This window comes from Bufo bufo, chromosome 2 (assembly GCF_905171765.1).
Source record: "Bufo bufo chromosome 2, aBufBuf1.1, whole genome shotgun sequence".
In the NCBI taxonomy this organism is placed as follows: Eukaryota; Metazoa; Chordata; class Amphibia; order Anura; family Bufonidae; genus Bufo; species Bufo bufo.
The window spans coordinates 678,362,756-678,385,842 of NC_053390.1; positions in this window are offsets into that span (position 1 = coordinate 678,362,756).

Below are 23,087 nucleotides of genomic sequence, written 5' to 3' on the forward strand. Positions count from 1 at the left end.
ATTGAGTCCAGCGTATATTTAATTCAGAGCTATAGCCACTCCCCTGCCCACCTGCTGCTGATTCATATGAAAAATAACTGTCAATCAGCAGCAGGTAGGCGGGGAGATTCAGGAGCTCATGAATATTCAGGACTCATCATTATCAGCTGGAGATTTTCAATACAAGATGTTGGCAGATTGACTGGGTCAATTAAAGAAACTGACCCAGCATTCTGCTAAGAGAATCAGTCACTTATTTATGTTGCCCTTAGTTAGGACACTATAAAACTGGTGACAGGTTCGGTTCCCTTTAACTAAAAACAGCTGCAGTTCCGATCTGTTTAATAGATAGTCTTTGTGACTTAAGGGATAAGACTTTTGTCTCTCTGGAGAACAAGCTTTGCCATATCTACCAGTGACTTGCTGGTGAAAAGATGCTAAGCCAGCAGGTCTGTTTTTCTGTTTCTGGTCACAAATCTGCTGGTAGTGTTGGATTATACTCAAAAAAGGTAGCCTTGTTCAGAAGAGCAGACCATGCTACATTTCATTAAATTGCAGGCTCAGGCCTAATGCTTGACAAATCACAGTCATAACCATCTTTTACCTAGAAAAAAAAATTCTACTATGGACAGATGTGTCTTTTCTTTACTCACAGCTCAACAAATGCTGAGGTGAGTGGCACAAAATTCCAAGATTTTTTATTTTTTTGCAAAACTATGTCATGATATATCTATTCTGTATAAATCAATGCGTGACCACAAAGTGGTTATGTTGTGAAGTTCAGCCTTTCAATAGCTTAGCTATCATGTTGTCATGTGTACTGAGTCCTTAACCAAAATGATAGCTATGGCTTTACTCCTATATAGAGCTCAGTTTGATAATATGTAGCTTTAAAATTTTGAAGCATATGGAAAATATGTTTTTCATAGAACTGCACGTAACTGTAATGAGTTAGGGTCAGGGTTTAAAAACTAAGTTGCATTCCTATCATACTACACACATATATAATCCCTTGAAATAGGATCCTCGGGATAATGAAATCTGCAAGACACAATGGTCAGATAGACCGAAAAGCTTCCCACTTATATTTACTTAATTAATCAAAAATACAACTACCCAGTGTAAGAAAATTGATTAAAATAATCAGTTGACTTCACAAGTGGACTATTTTTATAGGCCCATGATGCTAAGTGTATGTTACAGGGGTCCTTTAATTGGTATTGCTAATGTATTGCTAATGTACCCTGAATGTGTCTAATTCACAGAAACAATGTTGCTAGTCATGCTCCATACATTGAAGTTTGCACCTTGATGTCTCTTCATTCAAATTGTCAACGTTTGGTCAGTTGTACTAAAACAATCACGCACCCCCTCGCAGATGCGGCTTCATCAGGGAATAAGGGTAATGTGTGTGTATGCTCCATTCACCCAGCTAAAATAGCTTTGCAAATTGGACCAATTGGCTGCTTTGAGCGGGAGTGACATTCCAAGTGTCTGAAGACAGTGCTAGCACTCATACTGTAGTATGACTCCCTTTGTTCCTGAGTTACATGGCTGTCAACCAATCTGCTGACATTGACGCTCAAAGCATCATCAATGACTTGACCAGTTGTTATGATAATACGTTCTTGTTCAACAATTAACATAATCTTATAATAACACCGCAATGTTCGTCATGTTGACGGTCATTCCAGAGAAAAAGTTTTCCTCTGAAGATTGGCTTTACTCAATATAGCCTTTTGGTCAATGATGTAGTATGTAGAACAAATAGGATAAACTTTCCCAAAAATATTCTACAGCTCGATAGAGTACTCAGTCAATGTCACGGCTGTAAGTGAGCAACTAGAGCATACACAGAAAATAGAGCCACTGACCGGACCCAAACTAGGGAGGATAAAGGGTGACCCCTGTCAGACCCTCAAAGCTTTCCCTATGCTGCTAAGCACATACCCGGATCCTAATGGTGGAACGAGGCATGCCCGCGTACCTAAGACTGATGACCACTGTAACCCCTACAATAGTGGAAGGGGCACGACCACCGGTGCCCTGCTCAGTATATGGAGGGAACCGTGGTCGCCTCGGATCCGGTCAGAAAACAAACAGATACACTACAATGTCTGCACACTTAGCTGAAGGTGCTGCGGCAGCAGAGAAGACGGATCCAAAGACAGGTGGCAATATCCGGAGTACTTGCTGCAGCAGAACAAAGGTCCAGTGAAAAGATAGCATACAAGTGAAGATACTCAAGCAAGAGCTACAACTCAAATGAGAAATATAATCCACACTCTACAAAAGGAGGAGGGGTAATTTAAAGGCAGGGAAATCAAACATAGGAGGAACAGCTGGAAGGAAGGAAACAGAAAGTAATGACCTCATCCCAGGGGTGGAGAAACAGAGCAGTGAGAACTCCTCCAAGCTCTGGTAGTGACATCATCACAGGGGTGGAGAAACAGAGCTGTGAGAACGTCTCAAAGCTCTGGTAGTGACAGTACCCCCCCCCCCTCTACGGGTGGACTCCGGACACCCAGGACCCATCTTCTCAGGATGAGCCCTATGAAATGCCCTGATGAGGCGAGTGGCTTTAATGTCCGACACCGGAACCCACATCCTCTCCTCAGGACCATAACCCCTCCAATGAACGAGGTACTGAAAAGAACCGCGGACAATGCGAGAGTCCACAATTCTGGAAACCTTAAACTCCAGATTGCCATCAACCAAAATCGGAGGAGGAGGCAAAGAGGAGGGTACCGTGGGCTGGACATATGGTTTTAAGAGAGATCTGTGAAATACATTATGTATCTTCCAAACCCGTGGAAGATCAAGACGGAAGGCAACAGGATTGATGACTGACAAGATTTTATAAGGCCCAATAAACTTGGGACCCAATTTCCAGGAGGGAACCTTCAGTTTAATATTTCTTGTAGACAACCACACCAGATCACCCACATTTAGGTCCGGACCAGGCACACGTCTCTTATCAGCCACACGCTTATACTTCTCACTCATCTTTTTAAGATTACTCTGAATATTTTGCCAAATGGTAGACAAAGACGAGGAAAATCTCTCCTCCTCAGGTAAACCAGAAGGAGCCCCTCCCGAGAATGTCCCAAACTGCGGATGGAACCCATATGCACCAAAGAATGGTGACTTATCAGAAGATTCCTGACGACGGTTGTTCAGAGCAAACTCAGCAAGAGGGAGAAATGAACACCAATCCTCCTGGTTCTCTGCCACAAAACAGCGCAAATATGTCTCCAGATTCTGATTGAGGCGCTCAGTCTGACCATTCGACTGCGGGTGAAAAGCAGAAGAGAAAGACAGCCGAACCCCCAGGCGAGAACAGAAAGCCTTCCAGAATCTGGACACAAACTGCGTGCCTCTATCGGAAACAATATCAGAGGGAATGCCATGCAATTTAACAATATGGTCGACAAAAGCTTGCGCCAACGTTTTAGCATTGGGTAAACCAGGGAAAGGTACGAAATGAGCCATCTTGCTAAAACGGTCCACCACCACCAGGATCACCGACTTCCCTGAGGAACAAGGAAGATCCGTGATAAAGTCCATGGACAGGTGTGTCCAAGGACGGGAAGGTATGGGTAACGGGAGAAGGGAACCTGAAGGCCGTGAACGAGGGACCTTAGCGCGAGCGCACGTCTCACAAGCAGCCACAAAACCCTCCACCGACTTACGAAGAGCCAGCCACCAAAATCTCCGAGCAATGAGATCTACCGTGGCTCTACTCCCGGGGTGACCAGCAAGAACAGTATCATGATGCTCCTTGAAGAGTTTGTGACGTAGCTCAGGAGGCACAAACAACTTCCCAGAAGGACAACGGGCAGGTGCCTCAGTCTGGGCAGCCTGGACCTCGGCCTCCAAATCAGAATATAGAGCAGAAACAACTACCCCCTCCGCCAAAATGGGACCCGGGTCCTCGGAGTTTCCTCCTCCCGGAAAACAGCGAGAGAGAGCATCAGCCTTCACATTTTTGATCCCAGGGCGGAATGTAACGACAAAATTGAATCTGGAGAAGAACAGAGACCATCTGGCCTGTCTCGGATTCATACGCCTGGCCGACTCCAAGTATGCCAGATTCTTATGGTCGGTAAAAACGGTGATAGGGTGCCTGGCCCCCTCCAACCAATGGCGCCATTCCTCGAAAGCCAACTTGATGGCCAACAACTCCCTATCTCCCACATCATAGTTTCTCTCTGCCGGGGAGAGTTTTTTTAGAGAAAAAGGCACAGGGTCGCCATTTGGCAGGAGAAGGGCCCTGGGACAAAACCGCACCCACACCCACCTCGGAAGCATCCACCTCAACAATAAAAGGTAAGGAAACATCGGGATGCACCAAGACGGGAGCAGACGCAAAACTCCTTTAATCTTAGAAAAAGCTGCAAGCGCCTCCTCCGACCAAGAGGAAAAATCCGCCCCCTTTTTTGTCATGTCAGTGAGGGGTTTGACAACAGAGGAATAATTCAAAATGAACTTTCTGTAATAGTTCGCAAAACCCAGAAAGCGCATCGATGACTTCTGATTCTCGGGAAGCTCCCACTCAAGTACAGCACGGACCTTCTCCGGATCCATGCGAAAACCAGAAGCAGAGAGGAGAAAACCCAGAAATTGAATCTCTGATACCATAATAACACATTTCTCCAGCTTGGCGTACAATTTATTTTCCCGCAGAATCTGCAGAACCTGAAAAAGATGATCCTGATGGGTTTGAACATCAGGGAAAAAAATCTAAATATCATCAAGATACACCAATACAAATTTCCCCATTAAATGGTAGAAAATACTGTTAACAAAATGCTGAAAGACGGCCGGAGCATTCATCAGGCCGAAAGGCATAACGAGATTCTCGAAATGCCCGTTAGGGGTATTAAAGGCCGTTTTCCATTCATCCCCCTCTCTGACCCTGACCAGGTTGTACGCGCCTCTCAAATCCAATTTGGAAAAAACCTTGGCCCCAACAATTTGGTTGAAGAGGTCCGGGATCAGAGGAAGGGGATAGGGATCGCGAATCGTGATACGGTTCAGCTCCCTAAAATCTAGGCAAGGTCTCAGAGAGCCATCTTTTTTTTTAACAAAAAAAACCCAGCAGCAACAGGTGATTTTGAAGGACGAATATGCCCCTTATCGAGACTCTCGGAGATATAGGTTCGCATTGCGATTCTTTCCGGTTGTGAGAGATTGTAGAGGCGTGCTTTTGGCAGCTTGGCGCCGGGAATGAGGTTAATGGGACAGTCAAACTCCCGGTGAGGAGGTAGCTCCTGAACATCGCTCTCGGAAAACACGTCCGAGAAATCAGAGAGAAATGATGGCACAGTTTTAGTAGACACCTCTGCAAAAGTCGCTGTGAGACAATTCTCTCTACAAAAGTCACTCCACTCATTTATTTGCCTTCCTTGCCAATCAATAGTGGGGTTATGTCTAGTGAGCCAGGGTAACCCCAAAACTAGAGGAGAAGGCAATCCGTTAAGGACAAAACAAGATATATCCTCCACATGAGTGTCACCCACAGCCAACCGGATATTGTGAACAATGCCCTTCAGAGATCTCTGTGAGAGTGGAGCAGAGTCAATAGCAAAAACAGGTATACCCTTTTCTAATGTACAAACCTGAAAACCATGCATGGCTACAAATTGAGTGTCAATAAGATTGACGGCCGCTCCACTATCGACAAAAATCTCACAAGAAATGACTTTGCTCTCTAGCACCACCCTGGCAGACAGGAGAAAACGGGAACTGCAGGTCAGAGGAAAAGCATCAATTCCTACATCAACTTTGCCCAAAGTAGCAGATGAAGCAGAGTTTGATGATTTACCTTTTGAGGTTTTTCTCTTATTATCGCTCTTAGTACAGTTCAAGAATCTCCTAGACGGACAAACATTTGCCAAATGACCTATGCCCCCACAACAAAAACACACCATACTCTGAGGACTAAATCCTCTTTTATCAGGGGCAAGTCGACCTAGCTGCATGGGCTCCTCCTCAGAGGGGACCGAGACAGGATGAGGCCCTTGCACACTAAATGAGTCTGCACCACTGCCCCTAGACTGACAATGGCTGGACAGAGAGGTCTCGTTTATTTCTCTTAGACGCCTGTCAAGGCGTACCGCCAATGACATGGCAGACTCTAAGGACGTTGGTCTCTCATGGAAAGCAAACGCATCTTTCAATCTCTCTGAGAGACCATGACAGAACTGACTCCGGAGTGCAGCATCATTCCAACCTGAATCAGCTGCCCATCTCCGAAATTCAGAACAATAAAACTCTGCAGACAGTTTGTTCTGGCATAAAAAACGTAAGTTAGATTCGGCCAGCGCAACACGATCCGGGTCATCATATATCTGCCCCAGGGCCACAAAAAATCTTTCCATGGATCGAAGGGAGGGATCCCCTGATGGCAGCGAAAATGCCCAAGTCTGAGCATTACCCCTGAGCAGGGAGATGGCAATCCTCACCCTCTGCTCTTCATTACCAGAGGAATGGGGACACAAGCAAAAATGGAGTTTGCATGCCTCTCTGAAGCGAACAAAATTCTCACTGCCCCCGGAGAACGTTTCCGGAAGTGAGACCTTTGGCTCGCAACAGACTCCATGGGCCGGAGCAGAGCCCAATGCTTGAAGCTGAGTCATAGATTGACGGAGATCCGCTACCTCCAAAGAAAGACCCTGCATGCGGTCAACTAGGCCAGAAAGCGGATCCATGTCAAAAGAGACGGTTTTGGTGGATTATAATGTCACGACTGTAAGTGAGCAACTAGAGCATACACAGAAAATAGAGCCACTGACAGGACCCAAACTAGGGAGGATAAAGGGTGACCCCTGTCAGACCCTCAAAGCTTTCCCTATGCTGCTAAGCACATACCCGGATCGTAATGGTGGAACGAGGCATGCCCGCGTACCTAAGACTGATGACCACTGTAACCCCTACAATAGTGGAAGGGGCACGACCACCGGTGCCCTGCTCAGTATATGGAGGGAACCGTGGTAGCCTCGGATCCGGTCAGAAAACAAACAGATACACTACAATGTCTGCACACTTAGCTGAAGGTGCTGCAGCAGCAGAGAAGACGGATCCAAAGACAGGTGGCAATATCCGGAGTACTTGCTGCAGCAGAACAAAGGTCCAGTGAAAAGATAGCATACAAGTGAAGATACTCAAGCAAGAGCTACAACTCAAATGAGAAATATAATCCACACTCTACAAAAGGAGGAGGGGTAATTTAAAGGCAGGGAAATCAAACATAGGAGGAACAGCTGGAAGGAAGGAAACAGAAAGTAATGACCTCATCCCAGGGGTGGAGAAACAGAGCAGTGAGAACTCCTCCAAGCTCTGGTAGTGACATCATCACAGGGGTGGAGAAACAGAGCTGTGAGAACGTCTCAAAGCTCTGGTAGTGACAGTCAAGTTCAACTCTTGTTCACTATATCTGAATGAGATTAACTAAGTAATTAAGTGAGGCAGGTATCTTTTAAATAAATGCTATAAAGGAAAACCCTTCATTTAAGCCATTGGGGCTGAGGGATTTAAGCCTGTAAATCCATCTGGCTTCTTTTTGAAGCAGCCACTGTCCATATTACCACCTCTAGGGCCCAATTTAATTTTAGTAATTCCCCAAAATTTCAAGACTCCAGTGTCTCCATTATGTACATACTCAATATGTCTGTAAAAAGGTGTATCCTTTTTTGTGTTGATAGCACTAAGTCCAGAAATTCTTCTCCTGAATTCCTAAATTGTCTTTCCCACATAAAGTTTCGGACAAATACAAGAAGCTATATACAAAATACCGCAACTGCGACAATTGAAACATATCGTACTCGAGTCCAACTTCTTTATTTTAGATAACTATTTACAAAACATGCAGTTGCCACATGAAAAAGAACCCTTGGTGTCTGATTTCAACCAGGATATATTTTATTGTTTTACAGCAAAGTGACTATGCACCAACTGGTTGCTCAAGTTGCTTTCCCTGCGATATGTAACACTTGGAGACAGAGGAAGTACTTCCCTCAAGTCTGGATCCCCTGTAAGTATGTGCTAATGATTAGTGATGGACAGCTGGGACAGTTCGCGAACACAATCGCGCAAAAGCGATCAAATGTTCAAGAACCGCAAGTTTGCGGCGGGCCCCATTCGCTTTAATGGTAGGCGAACCTGGAAAACCTTCAGGTCATATTTTCAGCCACCAAATACTTACTAGAAGTGCACAAATAGTCCCACAACATGGACAGTGACATACCAGAGGGGGATCAATGACAAAAATTCCTACAAAAAATAATTATTTTAATCAGGGGCCATTTTTATGCGTCTTAAAGGGAAATTCTCAGAAAATGTGCCCTGCTGGAGCCTAGAACATTTTTATTTTAGGCCACGGAAGTACGGGCCTTAATAATTATTCATTCACCTGACATAAAAGAACAAGTGATTATGTGGCTTGAGGTACATTATGCGGTCAATGGATAAAATTTTTACTGTAGCACACTGGAGTACAGGCCCCAAACATTAAGAATTCACAGTACAGAAAAGATCAAGTGATTATATGGCTGGAGGTATATTAGATGGTCATTGGCTACCCATTTTACTACAGGCCAGTGGACTACAGGCCCCAATCTTTAGGCATTCACTATACAGAAAAGAACAAGTGATTATGTGGCTGGAAGTACATTAAGCGGACACTGTATAACAATTTTGCTGTTGGCCAGTTAGATTACAGGCCCCAAAAATTTGGCATTCACCGGACAGAAAAGATCAAATGATTATGTGGCTGGGGGTATATTAGACGGTCATTGGATATCAATTTTACTGCAGGCCAGTGGAGTACAGGCCCCAAAAATTATGCATTCACCAAACAGAAAAGATCAAGTGATTATGTGGCTGGAGGTATATTAGACGGTCATTGGATATCAATTTTACTGCAGGCCAGTGGAGTGTAGGCCTCAAACATTAGGCATTCACCGGACAGAAAAGAACAAGTGATTATGTGGCTGGAAGTATATTAGACGGTCAGTGGATAACAATTTTACTGCAGGCCAGTGGAGTACAGGTACGAAAACACACACGACCCAGTTACAGTAGTCAAGACCAAATATGTTAGCAGTAACAATATTGCCAAACTAATTTCACATAAGTAATTCACCACAATTAAAACTTAACATTTAATGCTTTATTGTTTAAAGTAATAAATAGGCCAAAATATTGGTATACGAGCAGAGACAAAGGACACACCAAAATATGTATGAATAGATGCGACCTATAACTGCCCTCAGAACGATACAAAACCCAGTAAACAGATGACAGGAGGGAGGATAGACAATGGAGAGACAGAGGTACTGGAACTCTGTCCCTATGTATCCCTGAAAAACTCTCAGTAATAGTACTCCCTCTCTAATTAACCCTTACTGTCCCTCCATTAGGCAACAGTGACTGCCCAGTTTTGTCAGGTAATCAGGAAACAGAAAGGGAAAATATAAAAAATGATCCAAAACAACTCAATAGTCCCAAATGCAAATCTGCTAAGTTGGCCCGACGCGTTTCATTGGCATCCGCCAAATCATCAGGGGACCAATCTACAAGATAATCAGGCCAGTGGAGTACAGGCCCCAAACATTAGGCATTCACCGGACAGAAAAGATCAAGTGATTATGTGGCTGGAGGTATATTAGACGGTCATTGGATAACGATTTTACTGTAGTCCAGTACAAATACATGTCAAATACATATGTTTAAAAGAACTTAAAATATAAAATTGGATTAAAAACATGGCTAACTAAATCCCTCCCTCTTGAATTCACCCCAAATCATAATAGGTGAAATTCGATAACACGTGGTCGTCACAGGTGTTGAATTCCTCCGAGGCCCCAACAATTAGGCATTCACCGTATGGAAAAGATTAAGTGATTATGTGGCTGGAGGTATATTAGAAGGTCATTGTAGCTGGCCAGTTAAGACCTGTCCTAGGTTGCTAATATAGCTTATATGTTTATACAGCTAAACCTGCCAATAACCTTAATACAGTTCCTATGTTTGTGTGTTAAAGAAAAAAGCAGAGTTATTTACAGTGACTTCATGTTTGGCTGTCATAAAACTGTTATATATTGTGTTCACAGAAGCAGAAAAGATAATATGCCATTAAGATGCATTATATAATGTAAAGTAGGCTCAGTGACACAGCGGAGACAACAGAGAGCATGGAGTTGAGCTGTTGCTGCTGGGTAGGAGTCTTGACCAATCACAGCCAGCCTCACACACAGCAAGTGTTTTGACCAATCACAGCCAGCCTCACACACAGCAAGAGTTTTGACCAATCACAGCCAGCCTCACACACAGCCTGTGTGGGAAATTCACCTAGCAGGAGCTGCTAGAATCATTACACCAAAGCAGAGAAGCTGAACAGACATTCACTCCACTAAGAGCTGTGTATTATGGAAGCAGATAGGCCAAAATAGTTATTTAAAACAGTTATATAATGTTCCTACTGTTAATATAGTGATTAAAACTGTATACTGAACCAGTTATATGTGTGTTTACTTACAGTTCCACCAATTGCAAACTACGAAGTTCACAATCCAAATTCAAATTCCATATTGCAATCCAAATTGCATACAACCATACCAGATCATACTCAACCAATCTGAAAATAGTTACTGCTAACTGCATACTGCAAATTACGACTAAATTCAGCAAGTGAACTATTAGTTAGACCACAGATATACCTCTCAGAGAGATCATAAAGTGCTTAAATAACTTAAAGTGAGAGTACAGATACTCAAGAGAGAAATATATCCACCATTTTATGTTGAATGATAAGATTGAACAGTTGAACCACTATCTTATGCATACCGCCATTTCGTGATACTTTATTCAACACGTGTTTTGTACATGGACTATCTGCTGCGGAGGCGGCAGTGTTATATATGAAGAAAAGTTGAAGTAAATAAATAAGTTATTTCAAGCATTTGGTGTGCTTATAAACCTACTATTTCAATAGAATGGCGCTAGAGGAATTACAGAGTAATAGACAGTCTGGTTAGACTAAAAAGTCAGAGATATCAAAATTCTTCTAATGCCACAATGCAAAAGGAACTTCATAGTGCTATGCCTGCCACAGTGGAACTATTACCCTCAGAGGGTGAATTGATAGCGCTCCTCAACTTACACAGTAAAGAGTGCATTAGAGCAGCAGAGCGCCAGCATAAACCGCCGCGCAGCAACTGTTCCCTCATCTAGCAAGCAAAGACACCTCAGCAGAGCTACCATAGAGGCCATAGAACTTGTGCATTAGTCAAACTGCAGCTGACTCTTAAAGTGGCCGAATGGCAAAGGCAAAATAGTCAGAGAAAGAACGCCAACCCTCCTGCGATTCCTAGAGCGAGAAAAAGACGCATGGTGGGAGGCCAAAGTCCAGAGCTAGAGTGCCCGCACCGCTACCCAAGAAGAGGCCACGTACTGTAGCCAGCTAGTTTCCCACCACTAGGCCCAAAGCCTGCAGCAGCGTATCCAAGCCAGCACATCGCAAATCTACACTGAGCATTGCAAGTCTGCACACAGCATCACAAGTCATCACAGAGCATTGCAAGTCATCACAGAGCATCGCAGGTCATCACAGAGCATCGCAAGTCATCGCAGAGCATCGCATCATCAAGAAAAGACACGTCTCCTTTAAGACAGACATTTGTTCCTGCTCTTCAGAAAAAGGTAAGAGCTTTCCTTTTATTACTTATCATTGCACATAGGTTTTGGTATAAAGTGACATTTTCATGTTCAGGAATAAAAGACAAAGGACAGTTTGTCATACACAGACTCTATTACATTTAAAGTTAAAGTAATTTATTTTCTGCATTTATCGCTGTTATATTTAAAGTGAAAGTAATTTATTTCTGCATTTGTCAATATTGCATTTAAAGTTAAAGGCATTTTATTATTATTATTATTATTGATTGTTATAGCATTTTTAAGTAAAATGTCTCGGTCAAGAATTACCATGCCACTGTTAGAGGATACAAAGTTAGAGTAGAAGTTGAAGAGCAAGGGAAGTTGAAGAGCAAGGGAACCTGTCTGAGGTAGAAGAGTCTGATGCAGCATTAGTCTTGCCTCAAACAAATATAGCCCAAGCAAATGAACTAAGACGTTCATCACGTCAAAACAGACCCCAAAGCACTGAAAGGAAAGAAGTTCGCCAGAATGTATGATAAGTGGAAATTATACATTAAAGACATTCGTAAAAAGCTAAAACAAAAAAGTATAAAAGGGAACTTGAGTGAAATGGTAGAGACAGTAGAAGAATCTGAATCAGAGCTTATGGCAGCATATGTCAACCTGCGGTCGTTTACAACACCTTCCCAGGACATTGTAAAGAATATGAACACATGTACTGCGGTCACTAAAGATTTGGTAAAGCTCATGAGAGAACTTTCATCTGCAGCTAATTATGATGAAGTTAAAGCAAGAAGTAGAATGAATGAGCTTTTTATGAGAGACTATGCTAGGTCCTTAGGTGGTACCGCAATCTCAAGTGTGACTTCCTTCGCTCGCAGAAGTGCCACCCACATATCAGAGACCTCAAGAGCCAAAAGAAAGGAATTAGCTGAACAACTTGCTGTCAAGAGAGCAGAAATTGAAATGGAAGCTGAAATGGATGCACACCGACATCAAATGGAAGCTAAAATGGAAGCACAGTGCCAACAGATGAAAAGTCTGGAAAGGCAGAAAAAAAGTTAAGATCATGGAAGCCAGACTCAGAGTATACGAGAAGTAGAATGAATGAGCTTTTTATGAGAGACTATGCTAGGTCCTTAGGTGGTACCGCAATCTCAAGTGTGACTTCCTTCGCTCGCAGAAGTGCCACCCACATATCAGAGACCTCAAGAGCCAAAAGAAAGGAATTAGCTGAACAACTTGCTGTCAAGAGAGCAGAAATTGAAATGGAAGCTGAAATGGATGCACACCGACATCAAATGGAAGCTAAAATGGAAGCACAGTGCCAACAGATGAAAAGTCTGGAAAGGCAGAAAAAAAGTTAAGATCATGGAAGCCAGACTCAGAGTATACGAGGATTATATGAGTCAGAGTAGTCATAGGTTCAAATCTGTACTAAGTGAAGAAAAGGACTCCTATTTTACTTCATACTCTCAAGAGAATGAAAGGAAATCTCCAGCACTTAGTGAGGAAATAAGTCATTATCCCTCAATCCCTGCTCAGAAAGACAAAGAGAGGCCTAGTCCAGTGTTAGGAAAAAGGTGTGTGGATTTACCCTCTATCTCTACCAGAAAAGACTCACCTAATACAGAACTAAGTGAGAAAATAGAACCAGATGATTCTATTCCTAGATGTCATGGCAATGCTCAGGTGAGTTTTATAACCATTGTCCCAGCAAGAAAGCCTTCCCGTTCCGGAACCCACTGTATTTTCAGGAGACGTACTGAAGTTCATAGAGTGGAAGGCAAGTTTTGAAATGATCATTGAGCATCATTGCTTTAGTCCAGTTGACAAATTATTCTACCTTCAGAGATATGTTGGTGGAGAAGCCAAGGAAGTTCTTGAGGATAACTTCTATAGAAGAGACGAAGAAGCCTACAAGCAAGCTTGGGAAAAATTGAATGCAAGATATGGTCATCCTTTCTTAGTGCAAAGAGTGTTTAGAGAGAAATTGAATAACTGGTCTAAAATAGTATGGTAACTTCCTGCAAGCATGCAGCAATGCCATCCCACATGTTCAAGGACTAGAAGTACTGAACGACTATTTAGAAAACCACAGGATGCTAGCCAAGCTACCTGAAGAAGTAGATTCTAGGTGGAATCGCTATGTGACTGAACAGTTAGATCTAGGTAAGAACTTCCCAAGTTTTAAAGAGTTCTCTGAGTTCGTCAATGAGGAAGCACGGATAGCATGTAATCCAGTAATATCATCTTACGTTTTAAAATCCTTAGAAGAAAGGCCTACAAGAGAGATAAGACACTCAAGAGCAACTAGCTTTGCAACCAAATCAGAAGCTAAAGGTCTAGATACCTACGAGAGCAAGTTCAAAGTCACTACTGGGATCAGTAGAGAGACAGAACCGACAAATCTTCAGACTACTTTCAAATGTATGTTCTGTGGAGAGAACCACTCCATACATAAGTGCCAACAATTGAAGAAGAAGTCCCCAGATGAAAAGAAAAAATTTGTACTTGATAACCAACTGTGTTTCGGATGCCTAAGAAAAGGCCATGTTACTAAGGAGTGTAAGAAAAAGGCCACATGCAGCGTTTGCAAAGGACGCCATCCTACACCACTACATGAAGAACGTCCAAAGAAGGATAAATCCTCAATACCTAAAGATACTGAGGAAGAAAAGAAAGTATCGGTATTCTCTTGCAGAGTGAGGGAAGGAGAAAGCAACAGCACATCAATGGTTGTACCAGTGTGCATTTCAAATCCTAAAAGGGGGAACAAGAAGGTATACGCCTATGCGCTTTTGGATGCCCAGAGTGACGTCACCTTCATTGATCAAGAAATTACAAGTGGCTACAGAACCAGTGAAGCTCAAACTCACCACAATGACGGGAGAGACACATTAGTGAACAGTCAAAGGGTCAAAGGACTGAGAGTTAGAGGACTTTGTTCAAACTTCACATTAGATCTACTTCCAGCTTGTACAAAAGACAATATACCTCTAGATCGAGATTACATACCTACCTATGAAACAGCCAATGAATGGGAGCACCTATCTGTCATATCTCATAAAATTTCTCCGCTGAAGGAGTTTGGTGTTGGACTGTTGATAGGCTACGATTGTCCCGAAGCCTTGGTACCATGAAAAGTAATCACAGGAGGAAAGGGTGAACCCTACGCTGTTCAAACTGATCTAGGATGGGGTGTTGGAGGAAAACAGAAGATCGCAAACTCAAGACAGTTGACAGGATTGTGTCATCGAATATCTGTCCAAGAGTTACCAACTGTAAGTCCAGCAAAAGCAATCAAGATCCTCGAATCCAACTTTGCAGACATAAGTTCTAAAGAAAAGAGTGTATCCCAAGAAGACATAAAATTTGTACACACTCTAGAAGAAAGTATTCAGCAGAATCAACAATGTCATCTTGAAATGCCCTTACCTTTTAGAGAACGACCTCGCCTGCCAAATAACAGAAATCTTGCCCTAGCAAGATTGAAATGTTTGGAGAAAAGGATGGGAAGAGATCCTAAACTCAAGAATGATTATTTGAAATTCATGGAAGGCATCCTCGAAGAAGGACATGCAGAGAAAGTTAAAGGGGTATTATCATCTTATTGATCAGTCATAATTAGAATCTTTTGCCCCCACTGAAAACTTTTTCCTATACATGTCATTAAAAATAACCAACCTTTCTATTTAAAATTTCTTGTATTCATTAAAAATTTTTGTATCAGTGTTGTTTATTGGCGCTGCCCATGGATACGGCCACATCTCGCCTGCCGCATCCATGGGCCGCGCCTGCGCACTTCATCGTCTGCGATCCTGCGGCCGGCCTGTTCATTTACTTGTGAGAGCGCACGTCTTTATCTCTTTCGGGCGGCCACGCATGCGCAGAATATCCATCGCGTCTGAGATAGAGCCACGCATGCGCGGCCGTCCGAACAGTTCGGGCGAGGCAGCGGAGTGTGCGGACGGATGTCGGAGGACCGGGATACTATTTCCTAATAGGTAAGTAAAATTTCTACTCGCCCCACAAAATCCACCAACGATTATTGAATATGTGCCAATAAAGGGGTTCATTCTGAGTTCAAAGGGGACAGAAAACACAAATTCAGCAAGTGAACTATTAATTAGACCTCAGATATACCTCTCAGAGAGATCATAAAGTGCTTATTTAACTTAAAGTGAGAGTACAGATACTCAACAGAGAAATACATCCACCATTTTATGTTGAATGACAAGATTGAACAGTTGAACCACCATCTTATTCATACCGCCATTTTGTGATACTTTATTCAACACGTGTTTTGTACATGGACTATCTGCTGCGGAGGCGGCAGTGTTATATATGAAGAAAAGTTGAAGTTAATAAAGAAGTTATTTCAAGCATTTGATGTGCTCTTTAAACCTACTGTTTCCATAGAACGGCGCTCGAGGAATTACAGAGTAATAGAGAGTTTGGTTAGACTAAAAAGTCAGAGATATAAAAATTCTTCTAATGCCACAGCGCAAAAGGCACTTCATAGTGCTGCGCCTGCCACAGTCATTGGATAACATATTTACTGCAGACCAGTGGAGTACAAGCCCCAAACATTAGGCATTCACCGGACAGAAAAGGCCTTTTATGCCACTGTATTTACATAAGACAGGGACCATTCTTTGTTCTGGGTGGTTTCGGATATGTGTGGGCTGGCATGAGGAAATTCAGTTACACGTGGTTGTCACAGGTGTTGAATTCCTTCGAGATCCATGCCTCATTAATTTTTAGAAATGTGAGGTAGTCCACACGGTCAAGAGCTAGGCAAGTGTGCTTATTGGTCATGATCCCCCCTGCTGTACTTAACGTCCTTGTGGATAGGACACTCGACGTAGGGTAAGCCAAGAGTTCCATGGCAAATTGTGCCAACTCTGGCCACAGGTCAAGCCTGCACACCCAGTAGTCCAGGGGTTCCTTGCTTCTCAGAGTGTACACATCGGCCTTTAACCCGATGTAGTGGGACACCTGTCTGTCTAGGCGTTCCCTGAGGCTGGATCCGGAGGGCGGCTCTCAATGGGTTGACTGCAAGAAAGATCTAATATCCGAAGTGACCAACACATCTCCAAACCATCCTCTTCTTGCAGGCGCGGTCGGATGAGTACCCCGCACCTGTTTCGCTGTGGGTGGAAATTCCTCTGCCAGCACCCACAACAGCAGAATGCAGCATCTCTCGCAGCAAGGCCTGGAAATGCTGCATTCTGACAGCCTTCTGTGATGCTGGTAACATGTCTGCCATTTTGTGTTTGTACCGGGGGTCTAAGAAAGTTGCCACCCAGTACAGGTCCTTGTCATTTATGTTTTTTATACGGGGGTTTCTCTTCAAACACTGGAGCATGAAGGCCCCCATTTGCACTAAATCAGAAGCGGTGGAGCGCCCTGGCTCCTGCTCAATGTTGTCCTCGGTCTCCTCCCCCAGCCACGGACAACACCAGGGATCCCCGAAAAGTTTAAAGCCTGCTCTTCTTGCTTCTCCTCCTCCCCCCATCCATCAACCTCCTCTGACTCCTCTTCAGACCCCTGCTGACTTGTCTCAGATGAAGTAGCCCCCATGGGAATTCATTCAGTATTGCGACTTCTTCATCTTCCAGCTTCTGCTTCTCGACAGCACCGTTGTCGCACACCACTTTACCAACTGTCAAATTGAGCGGGGTTAGCCACTGATCGGCCTGTGACCGCAGCGCTGAAAGCAGTGCAGGACCAGTGTGACTCTTGGCTTCCAGGCACAACAGCCGCAGCACAGCATGGCAACGTCTCACCTGGCACATCTAATAGGTTCTGGGGTGCTTGCGGGGTGCAGTGGAAGAGGCGGTAGCAGTGGAAAAGGAGGAGTCAGCCAAGGAGGAGACGGAGGATGGAGTAGGAGAAGGAGTAGAAGAGGCAGGCCTGCATGCAATCCGTGGAGGCAACACCAAATCCACATGGGTGCCACGGGTTACATGCTTGATAGCAGTCAGAAGGTTCACCCAGTGGGCAGTAAAAGTTATGTACCTTCCCTTCCCGTGTTTTCTAGACCACATGTCTGTGGTCAGATGTATCTTGGCACCGACACTGTGTGCCAGAGATACATTCACTTGCCGCTGAACATGGCCATATAGCTCTGGGAAGCCCTTCTGGGAGAAATATTTCCTTCCGGGGACCTTCCATTGTGGTGTGACAATGGCAACAAATTTTCTAAAGGTCTCCGAGTACACCAGTTTATATGGCAGTAGTTGACTAACAGTTCCGACAAGCCAGCGGTCAGCCTTTGGACAAGAGGGTCATCCGGCATCATCAACTTTTTATGCTCGAACATTTTGGCCATGGAAGCCTGCCTTTTGCCAGATAAACGTGACAATGTCACAGTGGAAGGTGGAGTGGAGGACAAATGGGAGGATAGAGGAGAAGGAGAAGAGGCAGGATGTGGAGCACCGGGAGTGTGGCTTTGTGGATTCTGACAGAGTTGCTTTCACTGGGCTCGGTGATGGGAGGCCAGGTGCCTTCTTAAGGCAGTTGACCCTGGGTGAGTGTTGGGCTTACCGCGACTTATGCGTTGACAGCGCAGGCTGCAGATGCCAACATTATTGTCAGCAGCGGACACGTTAAAAAAAGCCCACACTGCAGAGCCATATACCGGTGTCCTGGGAGCGCCAGATGTGACCTTGCATGATGGATGGCTCGCTCCAGATACATTTGCAGTCTGCTTTTTGCCTCCTGTGCACTGCGAGTTCTGCCTGCTTCTCCTCCTTCTACCCCTATCTGCTGCTCTGTCTCTCCCTCTGAACTCCTCTCCTCTTCCACTCTTGTGGGAACCCACATGACATCCATCGACACGTCATCATTGTCACCTTCACCACCACTGACATTTGAGATTTCGGAGTAGGCAGCAACAGCGGCGACCTCTGTCCATGGGGGGATCTGGGTACTGTCGTCAGACCGCTGGGTGGCGGCCGTTGATACCTCCTCTTCCTGATCTGATGTCAAGAATGGCTGAGCATCAGAAAGGTCTGGGAATGGATGGGAAAATAATTCCTCTGACTCGAGTAGAGGGGATATGGTGGTGGTGGTGTCTTTGGGGGTGCACACAGCAGAGATTGAGGAGGGTGCAGAAGCGGAAGGCTGAGTGAGCCACTCAACCAACTCTGGTCCGTCCTTTGACATAATCGCACGCGCTTTCTCCAACTTCCCACTTAGGCTCTGGCCTGGTGCACCTTCCCGACCCCTACCACCCCTGTGGAATGGCCTGCCTCTTCCTTTACCTACAGATTGAGAGAGTTTTGAGGGTTACAGGGATCCAATGGATCCAGAGGACCCGAAGTAACTGGAGGCGCCAGGGGATGGAGGGGAGGATAGGGATGCGGGGTCAGAGGAATGGCTGCTGCGCAGGGTCAGCCCTGCAGAAGAGTCTGTGGGTTAATGATGATAAGTAACAAAAAAGGAGGGGGGAATTGGGTGTGTGGACACTCCCAATCTTCCTCCAGACAGACCCTGGGAGAGCGCCAGGCAATAGGGTGGGAAGGACGCTGGGATAGATGGATTAAAAGAAGAAAAAAAGAAAAACAAAGGAGTGGTGGGGGGGGATTTGGTCTTGGAAACAAATAATTGCTAGATATAATGTGGGAAATATAAGGCAATAAAAAACAATGGTATGGATAAAAATCTATGGGTGTAGAAAAAGATGGAATAAAAGAAAATAAATAATATAAATATATATAGATGTATAGTATACAAGGTATCACTTCAACAATGGTGTGACATTAAAAATTAAAAATTCTAAATTGAAAATCTCCACAGTTCGTGGCGATTAGATGGACAAATGAATACACTTCGGTGTAAGTCTGCACATAAAGATGTTACTCACTTCACGGGGGGGGGTTACTAGGATAATCATAATACACCGGTAAACCAATACCCCCCCAAGCCAGGTTCGCCTCAAGTTGGTAAAAGATGAAGGCAGCCACTGTCAGGAAGCTTCTGTTCAAATTTCTTTTATTAGTGTATAAAAGCTGGCTCAACGCGTTTCGGGACGATGTCCCTTCATCAGGAGTAGCATACTCCTCCTGTAGTATACTACTCCTGATGAAGGGACATCGTCCCGAAACGCGTTGAGCCAGCTTTTATACACTAATAAAAGAAATTTGAACAGGTATTGGTTTACGGGTGTATTATGCTTATCCGAGTTAACCCCCCCCCCCCCCCCCGTGAAGTGAGTAAGATCTTTATGTGCAGACTTACACAGAAGTGTACTCATTTGTACATCTAATCGCCACGAACTGTGGCGATTTTAAATTTTTTATGTCACACCATTGTTGAAGTGATACCTATATATATATATTTATATTATTTATTTTCTTTTATTCCGTCTTTTTCTACACCCATAGATTTTAATCCATACCATTGTTTTTTATTGCCTTATATTTCCCACATTATATCTAGCAATTATTTGTTTCCAAGCCAAATCCCCCACCCCACCGCCCCTTTGTTTTTCTTTTTTCCTTCTTTTAATCCATCTATCCCAGCATCCTTCCCACCCTATTGATTGGCGCTCTCCCAATGTCCACACACCCAATTCACCCCCCCCTTTGTTACTTATCTTCCTCTACCTGTCATTTCAATATGACCCTGTGACAAAAGTCCCTATAGAAGAGCAGTATTTGTGGAAGAAGGTATATCACACCCCTGCCTCAATCAGTTTTTTTGGGGGGCAACTGGTTAATCACACCAGTAGAATTTATTTCTTCAAATAGTGTTTTTCACTCTGTGTAGATGCGGTAACGCAGCAAAACCGCAGATAAATGCTGCACTACCTAAATGCACTATATAGAAAGTATATTACTGGTATATAACATCCCTGCTTCAATCAGTTTTTTTGGTGGGCAAATGGTAAATCACACCAGTAGAAATTATTTCTTCAAATTGTGTTTTTTAATCTGTGTAGATGCGTTAACGCAGCAAAACCACAGACAAATGCTGCACTACCTAAATGCACTATATAGTGTGAAAGCAGGTATATCACAGGCCTCAATCAAAATTTGGTGGATGCAGGTATATCAAACCCCTTAATCAATATTTGCTGGAAGCTGGTGTATCGCAGGCCTCAATCTATATTTGGTGGAAGCCGGTATATCAATCCCCTCTATCAGTATTTTGTGGAAACAGGTATATATAACCCCTTAATGAGTATTTTCTGGAAGTGGGTATATCAAACCCCTTAATCAATATTTGGTGGAAGCTGGTGTATCACAGTCCTCAATATTTTGTGGAAGCCGGTGTATCACACCCCTCTATCAATATTTTGTGGAAGCCGATGTATCACACCCCTTAATCAGTATTTTGTGGAAGCAGGTATATCACACCCCTTAATCAGTTTTTTTGGGGCAACAGGTTTAGCACACCAGTTGCAATTAGTTATTCCAATAGCGTTTGTCCCTCTATCTAGCTGCAGTATTGCAGCAGAACCACACACAACTGCTGCACGATACAAATGCACTATAATATACTTTCTATGTTAGAAGGTATATTATAAGTATATCACACCCCTCAGTATGTCACACCTATCGAGAGCACACCTATACCAGTCCTTAAAAAGACTTTTGTGGCCCTATTAGCTAGCGTTTGGTGTCCCTAACAGTCTATCCCTGCTCCACACAGCAACCTCTCCCTACACTAGAGAAAATTTTAACAGGTTATGGGTAGCTCATTTCATTTGATTTAAAACTTAACATTTAATTAATGTCAATCATAAAAAGATAGGCCCTAAAATATAAACACTCAAAAAAGGAAATGTCAGTAACCACTGGGTACACTAGTCTCCTGAAAAAATGGACGGAGACGGGAAGGATCCTTACACAGGAATAGCATATAAAACAGATAAGGTGAAGGGTACAAGGGTACCAAGACAGAGGGACACACTGCTGGGACTATACCCTGGATGTCCCTGTTCTATCTAGATCACACCACTGTCTAATGTATATATCCCTGCATTCGCCCTCCCTAAAGATGGACTGCCCAGCTTGGCCCAATAGACAGAATATATGGTCCTGTGATAAGTAAATTCTCTACCGGGTGTGGGCACTAAAGTTGGCAAAAAGGGACGTGGAGATTAGAATCCCGGTTATTCGGTAGTCCCGCTTTGAGGGGTCCCAAATCCTGGTCTAAGTCATACACGTACAGATGTATTAATCAGAAAGGTACAGTGTCCCGATGCGTTTCCTCAGTGATGTCTGATTCATCAGGGGACAAAATTAAATATAAGAGGCTCCCTAGTATGAGGATGCCTCTTCCAACCAAAACACGTGATACAGGATGGTATCTAGTTAATAGTCCTGAGTCCTATGTAGACCCTGACTACATACCAGCCATCATCCGGTTATATGTCACAATCCGGATGATGAGTCAAGAGCAATCCTGTGTCACTTAATCACAGCCGTTATAGGGATACATAAACTGCTGTGACTCAAATCCAAGTATAGTGAAAACACCACATATAAGGTTACATATACAGCACAATGAGTCAAAGTGTCAATTTAGTTTGCAATGTAACATATCCATGCTAGTAATAAACCCCCAGCATAGGTTGACGATCTGTGCACTGCTAAATGCATAACAGTACTGAATCACTGTGGTAAGTAAGTATGTCAGCGTGGTACACTTATCTGTCCAGTTCTAAATGGCAACTGTTCCCAGATATCGCTGGGTGGAAGGTGCTCCTTGGCGTCCCGCGTGTAGCAGTGGCGATGAAGCCGCGTTCGCGGGTTGTTTAAAAAGGCCAGGTAGCTCCACCCCTGCTATACGCCCCCTCAACGTCTTGCAGTGCCGTCGTCATGTGGTGTCTCAGCTGTTCGGCTTCAACTCACATGACCGCACCTCTTCCTATGATGCGGTGCATAGAGGCGTGTACTGTCGCCAGGCAACCAACCGGATATACGGCTTCCTTAATGAAGCCGGAAACCAAACAATGCAGGTAACCCAGCAACCGGCCGTCTGACTAGTAGCTGATCCTACGGCGAGCACTCTATCTTGCGCATGTGTGAGGCGGGTATGTTATGGTGCAAAGATCGGGTCAAAGGGCAAGTTTGCCCAACCTTTGCTACCACCTAAATACAAAATAAATTCCAACTGTGTGACTAGTCTACAGTTCACATAGTGGAGTCTTGGAGTTTCTGAGGTGGTTCCTCAAAATTACTAGCGTTGTCAGCAGTAGTTATCACACCCTTTTAAAAGAAAGGGGCTCATCCTCCATAGGTAAACAAACTAAGTTCAAAATAAAGAAAGCTTATCATATCCCACAATGCATACATGTTATTAGTGCTGTGGGGGCACAAAGGGTAGGAGATGTGGTCGGATGGTATATCCCAATTGTCAGAGAGAGACACTAGGGATCTATATAACAACTGAACGACAATTGTTCGTTCAGACCCATAGGCACCACTGTT